At 43.4% G+C, this 17,621-nt stretch overlaps 1 protein-coding gene across 4 annotated transcripts in view; it reads left to right on the forward strand.

Annotated features, from left to right (window-relative positions):
• LRP1B (LDL receptor related protein 1B) overlaps window positions 1-17,621 on the forward strand; it is a 1,445,580-nt gene that overhangs the window by 674,885 nt on the left and 753,074 nt on the right. The gene's annotated exons all lie outside the window — the stretch shown is intronic.

Here is a 17,621-nt window from a genome sequence, read left to right on the forward strand (position 1 = left end):
CAGCTCTTACCGCAAGAGCTGTCCTTTGCCATAATTATCGCATATGTTAGTGCATATGTGATAATTAATAATGCAAAGTGCTGCGATAGGGGGGGGAAGCTGGGGTGCAGATGTTAGAGCATCCCCCCCTCAGTTGCTAAACAAGCAAACTGCATCTACAGATGGTCACATGCTGGGAGCTGTCCAGCACAAGGTAGGGCCATCCAGCATATAAAGTAACGGTCTGTGGTGCATCCGCAATCTAATTGTGATTGAATTGCAGAAATTGCTGTGACAGCTACCATAAGGGTATCTCCATCTTTGCAGCATGGCTGTGAAGGCAAGCTCAGCGCAGACATTTTTCAGCTTACAGCAGCTTCATGTAGCATCATATAGCCATCCTGAATCACCCACTACTGCTGTGTCACCGTCCCGTTGCCACCCCCCGATGCCAATCCAACTGTGAATGCATCCTTCTGGGATGCAATCACATTTTGATACTTCACAGACCCATGTGTGAAAATTGCCTGACAGGTATTTTCACACTTCTGCAGGGCTTGTTGAATAAGGCCCCATGGGTGCAGGGTTTTGAGCTCACAGGGCCCACACACCACACACCCTGAGTCCATTAACTGTAATTATACAGTCTGGCTGCAAAGCCGCAGGAATCACCTGGAAAAATTGCAGTCAGAGCCATTTTTCTGGTGATTTGGGCATGTACAATAGAAATGTCCCTGGGAACAAGACATGGACACCATGTTCCCAATGACCTACGAATGTACAGTACATTTTGGCACAAAACAAGAGTCTGCTTCACTGCTAAAGAGGATTCCCACAAAGGGCCTAATTTAGGCCCGATTGCAGGACAAATTTATTTTCAAAATAGGCAAAACCATGTGCATTGCAGGTGGGGCTCATGTAACATGTGCAGAGAGTTAGATTTAGGTGAGGTGTGTTGAAACTGAAATCTAGATTTCAGTGTAAAAATAAAACAGCCAGTATTTACCCTGCACAGAAACAAAATAACCCACCCAAATCTAACTCTCTGCACGTGTTTTAATTGCCCCACCTACAGTGCACAGGGTTTACCCCATTTCAAGTAAATATTTGACTGTGCATAACTTCCCTTACATCCAGAACTCCACCAGGACAAGCCATGTGTGCAGTATCGTGACTGACTGCAGTATGTTATGTATATGTGAGTACAGGGACATGTATACGTGGGTGTAGGTCACAAGGGTATGTACATGTGGGTGCATGGGTATGTACACATTTGTGCAGGGGTATGTTCATGTGTCAGCATGGCTATGATTGAGTCCAGGTATGTTGGTAGGCAAGCAGGAGAACTACAGTATACATACTGTTGAAGCATTTTCTAGTATTTTCTGACAATACAGTAGTTTAAGATTTCCCTTTCCCCGGGTAACCCAAATCCTTGTTTCGATTACTTCAATTATCTCTGTAACATTTCATCATGTCTGGGCCCATTCCACATACATAATCTGACATGTGGATTTAACTTGGTGTGTTACTCTATTTGGATGGTCAACTGTGGACCCTGCATTGTCCATTGTGTTAAATCGCATTTAGGCGGCCATTCTAAATGATTTGGATGGGGCCGAATTTAGCTCCATTACGATGTTTGGGGGTCTGCGCATGTGCACGGTCTTTTGTGTGCATGCGCAGCTCCCTTTTATGAATGATTTTGGCGACTTGCATAGTTGCCGAGCCATTCACAAGGTTCGGAATGGGGGCGGATGTTGGCAGGGACAGGGGTCGGCCATGAGAACGCCCAGCATTTTATGGGCATCCCCATGAAAATGCTGGGAGTTCCAATGGATACGCGGGTGGCCCGATGTGTGCTGGGGCGAGCGGTGATGTCATAGGACATCAGCAGTCCGCCTTACCTTCGTCCCAGTACAGGAAAAAAATCATTCAATGGTTGGCAACCATCAAATGATTTCTCCTGCAGCAGAGACATGCGAGGGGATGTGTCTTCCGGTACAATTCCCCTTGCATGGTAGTGAGGAGAATCATGGGGGGGAGGGGCGGCAGATTTTCTGCGGGGCGGGCTCTCTGGCACTCGGTAAGCTGCAATATACAACCCACATATATTGTGCCAGGTAGTAATGTATAATGCCTTACATGTCAATTACTGTGAATTTGTTAGCCAATAATTAGGTAGGAGTTAGAGTTATGGTGCCCATAGACGGTCCGTTCCCGGACCGTCCGTTCTGTACTATGAGATGCGCGCTCCCGCGCATCTCATCGTACAGTACAAAAAGTATGTGCTGCACATACTTTTTGTACTAGGTGCACATCGCATCGGATCACAGTGCATGCACAAGGCATGCACTAGGGATGCGATCCGATGCGATGCGTGCTAATTAAGTGCCGAACGGATCCGTTAAACGGACCGTGTATGGGCACCTTAAGGGTAATATATAAGGTAAATCAATCCTGCCCAAATAATCTTATGTTTAAAAAAAAACACAGATTCATTAAATATTACCATATATATTAAATCCTTTATTACAAATCATAAAGCTATGAATAGTAGTTTATATCAGATCAATTGCCTTTTCTCGGTTGCAAAACATTTGTATTCATATAGGTATAAATGTACGGTCTATGGTATTTAGGCACTGATTAAAGTTAAGCAATCCCCACACAATAGTGTATAAATTGTTGTGGGCCAAGATAAGTCTCAAAGCCTAAGGGATGCGCACTGCAATAAAGAAACATTGATTATGGATAAATTTTATTTAATTCCTTTAAAAATAAATTGTGCAGCTGCTGGAACATACCCAATTAATTACATGATTACAATGCACAGAAATGCAAGTACAGAGTGTTGTTGAATATAAGTCTTCACAGCCAAATAAGAGTCATTGCGGCTTAATGATACGGTGACAATCACAATGTTTCATTCTTGATGCCCGAGGGGCTAAACTCTACACAGAAAATAATGATACACAAAATGTTTCAAAGCTGTAGTTAAGCGATCAATTGTTTTTAATTCTCCCGAAAACAAGCAAGCTTCCATTTCAGTGCAGAGAACCAAACACGGCGGCAGCAAATAGTCTATACCACTCCAGGGTGAATCATGATGTAGGCTTGAGTTTTCCAAAGTAAAAGGGAATACAATAAAAAGAAAACACAGACCCACAATTGGTTATAGTGTAGTTGCAAAAAAAATTATAGAAAAGTATCACAATTTAGTAAGGCAGAAAATACACAGATTTTTTTTTATATATTGTGGTGCCGTCGCCCACCAGCCCTTATCCTGCAGTCAAATATTTAGGCAATATGACCGCAGTTTAAGTTCTCATGATCGCATGCGATCCTGCTACCCAGGATGGTCACAGGCCGCTCAAGGGGGGGTTCGCGTGCGTGAGAAGTCGCACAAATGTATGGCCGCTTTAATCTGTCGAACAGAAGTAAAGGTTAAGGAGAAATGTATGGAAAGTTGTATTGCAGGTCTAAAATATCGCAAAGTCAAAGGCAAAGTTTGGAGCAAAGCAAAAATACTGTAGCAAGCAACTTTACACCTTTACAAAACCACGTTGTTCTGCAGATGTGGCAGATGTAAAATTTGCAACAAGATTTAGATTTGGGAGGAGTGTGTTTGAATTCAAATCTAAATTTCAATGTAAAAATAGAGCTGTACAATAATTGTGAGCTACATGCAAAAGCAGCCAGTATTTACCCTGCATTTAAAAAAAAAAAAAAAAATATATATATATATATATATATACACACCTGTAGTTGCCCCCCTTGCATTGCAACCTTTCTGCTGCAAGGGGACACCTTGATGTAAATCCGCCACTGCAAGGCGCTTAAACAAAATGCTGCACAAGTTGTGTGTTTGGTACAAATACCGTACAAATACATTGGTACAAATACCGTAGCTAGCTGTTAATGGACAGTCTGTTGGATTGTACCACTGGTGCATGTTCTGACATCAGAAATTGCCAATTATGTAACTATTATTTATAGAAATGATAGGTATATACTGACAAGTATTGCAACATGGGCTATTGAAGTGGATTTTCTTATGAGCTGTTTTGCTGTTTACATTGTTATTATTATTATTATTTAGCAAAAGTCTAAAATATTACGAATTGTTACAACCAGAACATGTGACTTTGGCAGCAGAGTTAAACGCTTTTCTTAAATTAGGCAAGCCATTCTCTCCTTCCCTCAGGCTCAGATATTAGCACATATAACCATCTGCTCGCTGGAATGTGTTGCTCTTGTTGAGCGCCACTGCTGATTCTACTGGCTCTGCAGCTGCTGTTTGTGTTACGTTGTCTTACTATACATTACTCATTCCCATAGTACCGGCAGCAAACAGTCCGGTTGCTATTTACAATACGAAGACTGTAATGAAACATCTGACATCATGACAAAATTCGGCAACTGGCCACCATATTTTTCAGTTATCTTTTGTAATTATGGCACCGTATTGTTTAGAAAACATGCTGGATGTTTACACACCATGCTAATGAAAATAGAGTGTTGTTCTGGATATCCAGTTTGACCACAAATGAGCTGTTTGGTTTCTCACCAGTGAAAAATTTCAATGATTAATAAGCCCATGTTGTCACAAAATATCAGAAAGGTTTATGGGATTTTAAACCTCCTTTCTGATCACTGTGCCTTTGGGTTGACCACTTTGGCTGAAGGGAAACAAATAACATGCTTTTGATTCATCTCGGATACAGTATAACCCCTTTAATTAATAATTCATATATATTGCTGTAAGGAAACAAATTGTTAATTAACCATAGATATGGATAGTGTAGGTGGCACACTGATGAAAAATGTGTTATATTAATCTACCAAAATATGTACTAGATATACTGTATGTACTTACACACAATGTGGACCAGAATCTACCAGAGGTTTCTGGCTTCCTTTCACCGGTCGGGGCTGGTGAGATAGACCAGGCACACAGGCCTAGATATAAAAGTGACAGTTAGAACATAGATTCAGTTAGTCGAGAGCACCTGACAAGTATCAACAGCTGCTGAGTGTTTCTATCTGCTCTGAGGTGAGCCAACAAGCAGTGTGGTTGTTGAGTGTGAGGCATGGCGCATTAATGCGCAAGGAAGACAATCTGAAGGGAGAACCAGCAGCAGCAGACATCCCTGATGATACTTGTGTGACAGAGTGAGGTGTGTCTGAGATCAGGAAGTGTGCACAGTGCTGGGGGAAGACGATATACAGGGGTGTGCAAATGGCGCAATGAGGCCAATGGTTGATCAATTTAGACTATACCGATTTTGACTATGGCCATGGCCAATTTTGACTATGGCAATGAGCTATTTGAACTATAGTCAATTTGACCATAGGCAAAATATGTACTGTGTGTCGCAGGACCACGCATCACTATCAGCCACAGGGGAAACACGGTGCACTTTTTGATAACCAGCTAGATCATTTTGACTATATTGGAGTAGATGTAATGAGTTTAGTAAAATGGTAAAGTGGTGATACAGAAAAGGTGATATCACACCCACTAATCAGGTGTGTTTTGAATAATAACAGGTAGAAGGTGATTGGCTAGTGCGTTATCTCCTACCACTTTATCACTGCTTTATCACCACTTTATAACTTTACCAGGCTTAATACACCTTTATCTGCCCCTTACTCACATCCCGTCAACTGCTGGAAAATAAACTACAACTACCAGCAGCCCTTAAACAAATAGTAATTGTTAAGCGCTCACCTTGGTTGTGTATTATGTGAGGATGAATGACAAAATGCTGGTGTTCTGAATAATATGTTTATTGTTCATAAGACATAATATACAGTATACATATAAATGGGGTAAAGTAAGTTTGTGGATGGTGGGGGTGCCTGAGATGAGTCCCGTGAGGGAGATGGGGGTGCCAACAGGTCCCTTTACCATAAGCCTGTGAGGATTATGTCTCATACAGCGGTGGGTAAATATGCAGTGGCCTGTGGTGAGCCCCGGAGGGTATGAGGGGTCAGCAGAACCCTTTTTACCATAAGCCCTTGGGCTTATGTCTCACGAAGGCTGTGGTGTGGAGATGGGGAGGGTGGAGGGTGTGGGATGCCCCGCGGGCGGGTGGGTAAACAGTGGGGGGCGGACAGTCCAGGTAACACTCCTTGCTGCAGAACAGGAAAGTCTGTTGCTGGGTAGCGGCGCCCCGCTCCCAGAGTTCTTACCAACTTGGTTAGTTTGCAGAGTGAGTGCAGCGGTGTTGATGCTGGGTGTCGCGTCCTCGCTGTTTGGGCAGTGGTGAGTAACGTTCACCTCGCTGCCTGAAGTCTGTGAGCCCTTCCGTCTGTGTGGAAGCGGCTTCCACAGTAACCTGACCCGGACGCTAACTTCCGGGTTAGCGCGATGATGTCACCGGGGGGAAGCTGTGCGCTCGACTCCGCACGGAGGAGACTTAGGTGATTCCGTGATGGTAGTAGTTGTGGGTGCTGCGTGTGTCGGTCCAACGCGTTTCAGCCACTGTGGGCCTTTATCAAGGATGCTGTAGGTTGAGGCTGGAGTGATTATATGCTGGATGGGCGTGCCAGCAGATCAGTTCATTGATGTGATTGGTCCGTGCTGTCCGCCCCTGATTGGACAAGAAGGTTGTCACTCACAGGAGGGGAGGGGGGGAGGTATGATGGTGGTGTGTAGCTGAACTGGGTTGTTAACCCTGCGTGAGCTGGATGTTTATAGCGGTGTCAGCATGCAGTAGACAGTGGTGCATTATGTGTGCATAGTTTGTATATTAACTATGGATTATGATGTGAGTGTATTTATCAGTATTGTTAAGGAGTCCTAGTGTCCCGTTTATTGTGGATGGTTCTAAGGGGTTATTAACCCATCGGGTGCTATGTGTCTGTCAGCTCGAGGGGGTGTGTGTGAGGAGGTGTTTGTGCTGCAGTAAAGTGTCATGTGTGCAAGAGTTGGTATGAAACACAGCGTTTCCTTACATTATGGGTATATACTGGATTTACTAGCCCAGATGGCTATTGTGGAAATCTATGTTCAATCCTCTAGGGTTCAGGGTTTTGATTGTGTAGATCCAGAACAATTCTCTTCTGTTGAGGGTGTCCATGTGGTTACCTCCTCTCCAGTTTTTTGGGGGGATCTCTCGAGAGGAGGTAACCACATGGACACCCTCAACAGAAGAGAATTGTTCTGGATCTACACAATCAAAACCCTGACCCCTAGAGGATAGAACATAGATTTCCACAATAGCCAACAACCCAGTTCAGCTACACACCACCATCATACCTCCCCCCCCTCCCCTCCTGTGAGTGACAACCTTCTTGTCCAATCAGGGGCGGACAGCACGGACCAATCACATCAATGAACTGATCTGCTGGCACGCCCATCCAGCATATAATCACTCCAGCCTCAACCTACAGCATCCTTGATAAAGGCCCACAGTGGCTGAAACGCGTTGGACCGACACACGCAGCACCCACAACTACTACCATCACGGAATCACCGAAGTCTCCTCCGTGCGGAGTCGAGCGCACAGCTTCCCCCCGGTGACATCATCGCGCTAACCCGGAAGTTAGCGTCCGGGTCAGGTTACTGTGGAAGCCGCTTCCACACAGACGGAAGGGCTCACAGACTTCAGGCAGCGAGGTGAACGTTACTCACCACTGCCCAAACAGCGAGGACGCGACACCCAGCATCAACACCGCTGCACTCACTCTGCAAACTAACCAAGTTGGTAAGAACTCTGGGAGCGGGGCGCCGCTACCCAGCAACAGACTTTCCTGTTCTGCAGCAAGGAGTGTTACCTGGACTGTCCGCCCCCCACTGTTTACCCACCCGCCCGCGGGGCATCCCACACCCTCCACCCTCCCCATCTCCACACCACAGCCTTCGTGAGACATAAGCCCAAGGGCTTATGGTAAAAAGGGTTCTGCTGACCCCTCATACCCTCCGGGGCTCACCACAGGCCACTGCATATTTACCCACCGCTGTATGAGACATAATCCTCACAGGCTTATGGTAAAGGGGCCTGTTGGCACCCCCATCTCCCTCACGGGACTCATCTCAGGCACCCCCACCATCCACAAACTTACTTTACCCCATTTATATGTATACTGTATATTATGTCTTATGAACAATAAACATATTATTCAGAACACCAGCATTTTGTCATTCATCCTCACATAATACACAACCAAGGTGAGCGCTTAACAATTACTATTTGTTTAAACCTACGATTTGAGTACGGACCACTCAGTTAAGCTGCCCCACATACAGAGGGATAAGCGCAGTAGCCTCCACCAAATCTACCTACCAGCAGCCCTTGCTGTCTAGCCACAGGGACTTCTGGTAGTATATTTTGGGTGTAACGTACTTTGAGGAAACTTAAAATAAATTACATCCAAAGTAATAGTTTTTTAAGTTTCTTCACAGTTCTGCAGTGCGGTGCCCAAAACAGGGCAGGGGTGCTAGACATAGGGCAGCAGTTTTAACTCTCTGCTCTGCGAGTCTAACGGCAGATGGTTTTACTGTATTTATGTCACTGGTGCAGCTGAGCCTGGGTACCCTCCTTTATGCGCATCATACTTAGCTGCATACACAAAACAGCTCTGAATGTACTATAGTTTTGTTTGTTCAAAATATATAAAGGCATAGCATATTATAACCAATTAGAGGTTTTTTTTATGTTTATATAGTTGTTGTTTTTTTTTTTTCAATTATTTTTTGAGCAATCTGAAAAGGATTATATACAAAATACATGCCAGTTTAGACATTCTGAGGACTGTTTTAAAGTGGCAAACATTTAAAAGGCAAAACAAAGTTGGTTTTGCCTTTTAAATGGTTGCCACTTTAAAACGTTGGGCTGACCCAAAGGAATCTTGCCTATCCTGGTGGCAATTACACTTGCCCCAATATCTATTAAGCTATTTTTTTTTCAAGGAAACCCAAAATCAGATTATACATTATACAGTAGTTATAGAAGAAATATATAATACTTACAGTATACGGTATAAACTTAAAAGCCACATACACAACTTTTCACATCCAATTCATAAGGGTAACTAGGAATAATCACTTCATAGGCATCTTTTCTTTTCACTCTACACCCTTTTCTTCTTGAAAGTAATTTGTACTTTAATTACATGCAAATGTAAAATGTTCTCCAAATGTGTATTTCCCAGAGATGAACAATATGTGATTGCTTATTTAAGTGTTGGGATTTGCATACTGTAAAGAATAATGCACTTGATTCCAAGGTCATGCAATAAACATGGTCTTCGCTGAGAGCGTTCCCCCTCTATTCATGAAATAGCATTTTCATGACTGGATTGAAAATCTGATCTCAACTTGATTACCATTGGGTTCAGAAGTTAACCCCTTCCTGACAGAGCCAGTTTTTGCGTTCCTGACAGAGCCCTTTTTTTCAAATCTGACATGTCTCACTTAAGTGGGGATAACTTTTTTTTGCTTTTACTTATCCCAGTGATTTTGAGATTGTTTTTTCGTGACACATTGTACTTCAAATTAGTGGTAAATTTGGGTCGATACAGTCTGTGTTTTTTTGTGAAAAATACCAAAATGTCATAAAAAAATGGAAAATTTAGCAATTTGCAAAATGTTAAATTTTCTGCTTGTGAGACAAATAATCATACCACTCAAAATAGTTAATAACTAACATAGACCATATGTCTACTTTATGTTTCCATCATTATTTCAACTTCCTTTTAATTTTTTTGGACACTAGGAGGCTTACAATATGAATAGCAAATTCTCAAATTTTCAAGAAAATTTCAAACACTGATTTTTTTAGGGACCAGGTCAGTTCTGATGTGACTTTGAGGGACTTGTATGTGAGACACCCCCATAAATGATACCATTTCAAAAACTGCACCCCTCACAGTATTCAAAACAGCATTTTGGAAGTTTGTTAACCCTTTAGGTGTTTCACAGGAATTAAAACAAAGTGTAGGTGAAATTTCAAAATTTCATTTTTTTTGCAGATTTGCAATTTTAATACATTTTTCTAAGGAACACAGTACATTTTACTAGAGAAATGTGACTAAAAATTGATTCCCCCAATTCTTTTGTTTTCATAAATATCCTATATGTGGCCCTAGTGTGCACGTTGACCAAACCACAGGCTTCATAATAGAAGGAGCACCTACTTGATTTTGGAGCCTCCTTTTTATGAGATTATTTTTTAGGCACCATGTAGGTTTCTAGGCACCATAAGATGCTAAAAGTTAGGAAGCCCCCACAAGTGACCCCATTTTGCAAACTACACCCCTCAGGGAATTCATCTAGTGGTATAGTGTACATTTCAAACCCCCAGGGGTTTCACCAATTGTGGTACAACTGGGCAGTGAAAATGAAAAATTATTTTTTTTACACAAAAATGCAGTTCTGGCTCCAAATTTGTCATTTTCAGAAGGTATGAAGGAGACAAAGCACCCCAAAATCTGTGCCCCAATTTCTCCCGAGTACGGCAATGCCTCACATGTGACCAAAAAATACCATTTGGGTGCATGGCAGGACTCAGAAGGGAAGGAGTGATTTTTGGATTTTGCAGCTCAGATTCTGGTGGAATTTTGGTGGGTGCTATGTCGCATTAGCAAGACCCCCCAAGCACCAATACAGTGGAACCCCCCCACAAGTGACCCCATTTTGCAAACTACACCCCTCAGGGAATTCATCTAGGGGTATAGTGTACATTTCAAACCCCCAGGGGTTTCACCAATTTTGATACAAGTGGGCAGTGAAAATGAAAAATTACATTTTTTTACACAAAAATGCAGTTCTGGCTCAAAATTTTTCATTTTCAGAAGGTATGAAGGAGAAAAAGCACCCCAAAATATGTGCCCCAATTTCTCCCGAGTACGGCAATGCCTCACATGTGACCAAAAAATACCAGTTGGGTGCATGGCAGGACTCAGAAGGGAAGGAGTGATTTTTGGATTTTGCAGCACAGATTTTGGTGGAATGAATGGTGGGTGCTATGTTGCACCAATACAGTGGAACCCCCCCCACAAGTCACCCCATTTTGCAAAGTACACCCCTCAGGGAATTCATCTAGGGGTATAGTGTACATTTCAAACCCCCAGGGGTTTCACCAATTTTGATACAAGTGGGCAGTGAAAATGAAAAATGACATTTTTTTACACAAAAATGCAGTTCTGGCTCAAAATTTTTCATTTTCAGAAGGTATGAAGGAGAAAAAGCACCCCAAAATATGTGCCCCAATTTCTCCCGAGTACGGCAATGCCTCACATGTGACCAAAAAATACCAGTTGGGTGCATGGCAGGACTCAGAAGGGAAGGAGTGATTTTTGGATTTTGCAGCTCAGATTCTGGTGGAATTTTGGTGGGTGCTATGTCGCATTAGCAAGACCCCCCAAGCACCAATACAGTGGAACCCCCCCACAAGTGACCCCATTTTGCAAACTACACCCCTCAGGGAATTCATCTAGGGGTATAGTGTACATTTCAAACCCCCAGGGGTTTCACCAATTTTGATACAAGTGGGCAGTGAAAATGAAAAATTACATTTTTTACACAAAAATGCAGTTCTGGCTCAAAATTTTTCATTTTCAGAAGGTATGAAGGAGAAAAAGCACCCCAAAATCTGTGCCCCAATTTCTCCCGAGTACGGCAATGCCTCACATGTGACCAAAAAATACCATTTGGGTGCATGGCAGGACTCAGAAGGGAAGGAGTGATTTTTGGATTTTGCAGCTCAGATTCTGGTGGAATTTTGGTGGGTGCTATGTCGCATTAGCAAGACCCCCCAAGCACCAATACAGTGGAACCCCCCCACAAGTGACCCCATTTTGCAAACTACACCCCTCAGGGAATTCATCTAGGGGTATAGTGTACATTTCAAACCCCCAGGGGTTTCACCAATTTTGATACAAGTGGGCAGTGAAAATGAAAAATTACATTTTTTTACACAAAAATGCAGTTCTGGCTCAAAATTTTTCATTTTCAGAAGGTATGAAGGAGAAAAAGCGGTACTTGTGAGTTATCCGGGCATCCGATTTTTAAATCGGGTCGGATCGGGACATCGCATCGCATCGCATGCGACCATCGGATGCGATGCGATGCGATGCGATGACCCGATTTTTCCATAGGAATCAATGTTAAAATGGACTGAGTCCATTTTAACATGGAATTCAATGGGAAAAAGGGTCCTTTTCATACCCCTACTATCCAAGTGGGCATGGAGTTGGATATAAACCTGTGGCGATCGTAGCGAGCCACCGAGCCCGAAGCGTGGCGAGCGTAGCGAGCCCCGCGAGGGGACACGGAATACCGTCCCCTCGCGGGGCTCGCTTCGCTCGCCACGCTTCGGGCTCGGTGGCTCGCTACGCTCGCCACAGGTTTATGTCCAACTCCATGCCCACTTGGATAGTAGGGGTATGAAAAGGACCCCTTTTTCCATAGGAATCATTTTAACATTGATTCCTATGGAAAAATCGGGTCATCGCATCCGATGGTCGCATGCGATGCGATGCGATGCGATATCGCATCGCATCGCATCTGATTGTATGCCTTAACTTAAGGCATACAATCAAAAAATCGGACGCCCGGATAACTCACAAGTACCGAAAAAGCACCCCAAAATCTGTGCCCCAATTTCTCCCGAGTACGGCAATGCCTCACATGTGACCAAAAAATACCAGTTGGGTGCATGGCAGGACTCAGAAGGAAAGGAGTGATTTTTGGATTTTGCAGCACAGATTTTGGTGGAATGAATGGTGGGTGCTATGTTGCACCAATACAGTGGAACCCCCCCACAAGTCACCCCATTTTGCAAAGTACACCCCTCAGGGAATTCATCTAGGGGTATAGTGTACATTTCAAACCCCCAGGGGTTTCACCAATTTTGCTACAAATGGGCAGTGAAAATGAAAAATTACATTTTTTTACACAAAAATGCAGTTCTGGCTCAAAATTTTTCATTTTCAGAAGGTATGAAGGAGAAAAAGCACCCCAAAATATGTGCCCCAATTTCTCCCGAGTACGGCAATGCCTCACATGTGACCAAAAAATACCAGTTGGGTGCATGGCAGGACTCAGAAGGGAAGGAGTAATTTTTGGATTTTGCAGCTCAGATTCTGGTGGAATTTTGGTGGGTGCTATGTCGCATTAGCAAGACCCCCCAAGCATTAATACAGTGGAACCCCCCCACAAGTGACCCCATTTTGCAAACTACACCCCTCAGGGAATTCATCTAGGGGTATAGTGTACATTTCAAACCCCCAGGGGTTTCACCAATTTTGATACAAGTGGGCAGTGAAAATGAAAAATTACATTTTTTACACAAAAATGCAGTTCTGGCTCAAAATTTTTCATTTTCAGAAGGTATGAAGGAGAAAAAGCACCCCAAAATCTGTGCCCCAATTTCTCCCGAGTACGGCAATGCCTCACATGTGACCAAAAAATACCATTTGGGTGCATGGCAGGACTCAGAAGGGAAGGAGTGATTTTTGGATTTTGCAGCTCAGATTCTGGTGGAATTTTGGTGGGTGCTATGTCGCATTAGCAAGACCCCCCAAGCACCAATACAGTGGAACCCCCCCACAAGTGACCCCATTTTGCAAACTACACCCCTCAGGGAATTCATCTAGGGGTATAGTGTACATTTCAAACCCCCAGGGGTTTCACCAATTTTGATACAACTGGGGAGTGAAAATGAAAAATTACATTTTTTTACACAAAAATGCAGTTCTGGCTCAAAATTTTTCATTTTCAGAAGGTATGAAGGAGAAAAAGCACCCCAAAATCTGTGCCCCAATTTCTCCCGAGTACGGCAATGCCTCACATGTGACCAAAAAATACCAGTTGGGTGCATGGCAGGACTCAGAAGGGAAGGAGTGATTTTTGGACTTTGCAGCACAGATTTTGGTGGAATGAATGGTGGGTGCTATGTTGCACCTATACAGTGGAACCCCCCTACAAGTCACCCCATTTTGCAAAGTACACCCCTCAGGGAATTCATCTAGGGGTATAGTGTACATTTCAAACCCCCAGGGGTTTCACCAATTTTGATACAAGTGGGCAGTGAAAATGAAAAATTACATTTTTTTACACAAAAATGCAGTTCTGGCTCAAAATTTTTCATTTTCAGAAGGAATGAAGGAGACAAAGCACCCCAAAATCTGTGCCCCAATTTCTCCCGAGTACGGCAATGCCTCATGTGTGACCAAAAAGTGGCAGGACTCAGAAGGGAAGGAGTGATATTTGGATTTTGCAGCACAAATTCTGGTGGAATGATGGTGGGTGCTATGTCGCATTAGCAAGACCCCCAAAGCACCAATACAGTGGAACCCCCCCACAAGTGACCCCATTTTGCAAACTACACCCCTCAGGGAATTCATCTAGGGGTATAGTGTACATTTCAAACCCCCAGGGGTTTCACCAATTTTGATACAAGTGGGCAGTGAAAATGAAAAATTACATTTTTTACACAAAAATGCAGTTCTGGCTCAAAATTTTTCATTTTCAGAAGGTATGAAGGAGAAAAAGCACCCCAAAATCTGTGCCCCAATTTCTCCCGAGTACGGCAATGCCTCACATGTGACCAAAAAATACCATTTGGGTGCATGGCAGGACTCAGAAGGGAAGGAGTGATTTTTGGATTTTGCGGCTCAGATTCTGGTGGAATGAATGGTGGGTGCTATGTGGCATTAGCAAGACCCCCGAAGCACGGTGAAATTATGAACCTAAAAATCCATAGATGTGTGGTATATTTTAAAACACTCCTTTATACATAGGCCGGGTTTGTCGGGGCAAGTGTCACACTGGAAAATAGTTTGCTTTCTTATTCCCTTTTTATAGCAAACTTTGCACCTTTTTTGTGTCCTGCCCTTTTTTCCAGTGGAGGGGATTTCATCAGGAAAATGCTGCCCTGGTACAATACGGGGGCCAGTACTAGAAGTACTGGGGCCCTCTGCCTGCTGGTTCCCAAATATTAGGCCCTTTATGACTTCCTCTTGAAAGTGCATAAATGTCCCCCTCTGGCCGGTAGAACGGAATAGCACGTAAGCGTTATACAGTGCCATCTGGATGATATACACGGCCAGCTTCTTGTACCAGATTTTTGTTTTCCGCAGGGCACTGTACGGCTTCAGTACCTGATCTGAAAGATCCACTCCGCCCATGTACCTATTGTAATCCAGGATACAATTAGGTTTTGAGGTGTGGGTACTGGTACCTCGTACAGGGACGGAGGTGGTACTGTCTCCGTGAATTGTTGTCAGTATAAGGACATCCCTCTTGTCCTTATATTTGACCAACAACATATTTTCGGTGCATATTCCCCTGCTTTCACCCCTTCTCATTACTTGGGCAATGTGCGTTTTTGGGAGGCCTCTTTGGTTCTTGCGCACAGTACCGCAAGCTGCTGTACCTCTTGAACCAAGGGCCTTAAACAGGGGGATGCTGGTGTAAAAGTTATCCACATATAGGTGATAACCTTTATCCAGGAAGGGGTGCACTAAATCCCAGACAATTTTTCCACTAACACCTACGAGGGAGGGGGGGCATTCTGGCGGTTCAATTCTTGAATCCTTCCCTCCATATACCCTAAACCTGTGAGTGTACCCTGAGGTGCTTTCACACAGCTTATACATTTTTATGCCATACCTTGCCCTCTTACTGGGAAGGTACTGGCGGAATTTAACCCTTCCTTTAAAATGTATAAGGGACTCGTCTATGCAAATGAATTTATCTGGGATGTACATGTCTTCAAATTTGGCACTGAAATGATCAATGACCGGCCTGACTTTGAATAGCCGGTCAAAGGTGGGATCATCTCTGGGTGGGCACTGTGCATTATCGTTGTAATGCAAAAATTTAAGGATCGTCTCGAAATCGAGCCCGGGGCATGGCCATACGGTAAAATGGGGTGCTGTACAGAACATCTGTACTCCAATATTGCCTAATTTCTGGCTTTTTTACTATGCCCATATGAAACACCAGACCCCAAAACGTCATCATCTCTACTGCATCTACAGGGGTCCACCTAGCAAATGATGACGTGGGGTTTTGAGCAATAAACTGCTGGGCATATAAATTAGTTTGGTCCACCATTAAATTTATAAAATCATCAGAGAAAAATAATTTGAAAAAGTCAATTTCTCTGAGACCTGTGGAATCAAATTGGATTCCTGGCATGGCCAAAAACTCAGGAACCTGGGGCTCAAAATTGTCTGGTGGTGGGGTCCATACGAGATCACTTATTGGGGGGGGGTCTCAGCTGCTCTACGGGGGCGTCTTTGAGGGGGACCCTCATCACCAGAGGAGGAAGAGGAGCTTAAGGCGAATCCTTCAAATTCCCCGCTTGCATCACTGGCTGTGTCAGAGTCAGAAGCAAGCATGGCATATGCCTCCTCCGCTGAATAAATTCTTCTGGATGACTGGGATGACATTTGGGATGACATTTGGGATGCCATTTTTATTTTTGTGTTACTGGTAGTGAAATGTTTCAACACGTGTATAGTGTAGGGGGGGGTACAAACTTTATTTCAACCCGGGGGGTATGTAGTGTGTAGTGTGTATGTAGTGCAGAAAAAAAAAAATACTTTATACAAAAAAAAAAAATTGAAGGGGTTAAAAAAAAAAAAATTGAAGGGGTTAAAAAAAAAATTAAAGGGGTTAAAAAAAAAATTGAAGGGGTTAAAAAAAAAAAAAAAAGGTCCTGCGCCAAAAATTGAGCACAGATGTTGGTCAGTAACGTCCGTCACTGAACAGCGCTCAAAGGCAACAGGAATTTGATCAAAAAATAAAAAAAATAGATCAACCCTGTGCCGAAAAAGATGATCAGTGATGTACGTCACTGATCAGCGCACAGCGGCCACAGGACACCCACAAAATCACAGTGTGTGTAAAAAAAAAATTAAAAAAAGACCCCACAGCACACACACAAAAAAAAAGGTGATCAGTGATGCGACACTGATTACCAGTGAGGGGCAGCAGGTGCACAACCTTTGGTGCAACTGACAGTGCAACTGGCAGGTATATATATAAAAAAAAAAAAACCTCTGCACCCCCAAAAAGTTGCTGATCACCTCAGATATAGTGATCAGCACAAAAGGCGGGGGCAGCAGACACAAAATTTAGCACTCTCTATCACTCTCTGTCACTATCTCTCTCTATCTCTCTATCTCTCACTATCTAACACTCTATGACACTGCAGCAGCAGCACTGACAGGTATATATATATATAAAAAAAAACCTGCGCCCCCAAAAAGTTGCTGATCAGTTAATTTATACTGATCAGCACAAAAGGGGGGGCAGCAGTCAGTTATATAAAAAATATATAGCACAATCTGTCACTATCTCTATCTCTCTCTCTCTATCTCTCTCTATCTCTCTCTATCTCTCTATCTATAACTATCACACTGCAGCAGCACAAAATATAGCACTCTCTGTCACTAGGCCTCTATCTCTCTCTCTCTATCTCGCTCTATCTCTCTCTATCTCTCTCTATCTCTCTCTATCTCTCTCTATCTCTCTCTCTATAACTATATCACACTGCAGCAGCACAAAATATAGCACTCTCTGACACTATCTCTCTCTATCTCTCTAACTAACGCTATTACACTGCAGCAGCACAAGTTCACAACACAGGAAGTCACAAGTAACAGGATCCAGGAAGCAT

Source organism: Crinia signifera, chromosome 7 (assembly GCF_055691185.1).
Source record: "Crinia signifera chromosome 7, ASM5569118v1, whole genome shotgun sequence".
Classification (NCBI taxonomy): Eukaryota; Metazoa; Chordata; class Amphibia; order Anura; family Myobatrachidae; genus Crinia; species Crinia signifera.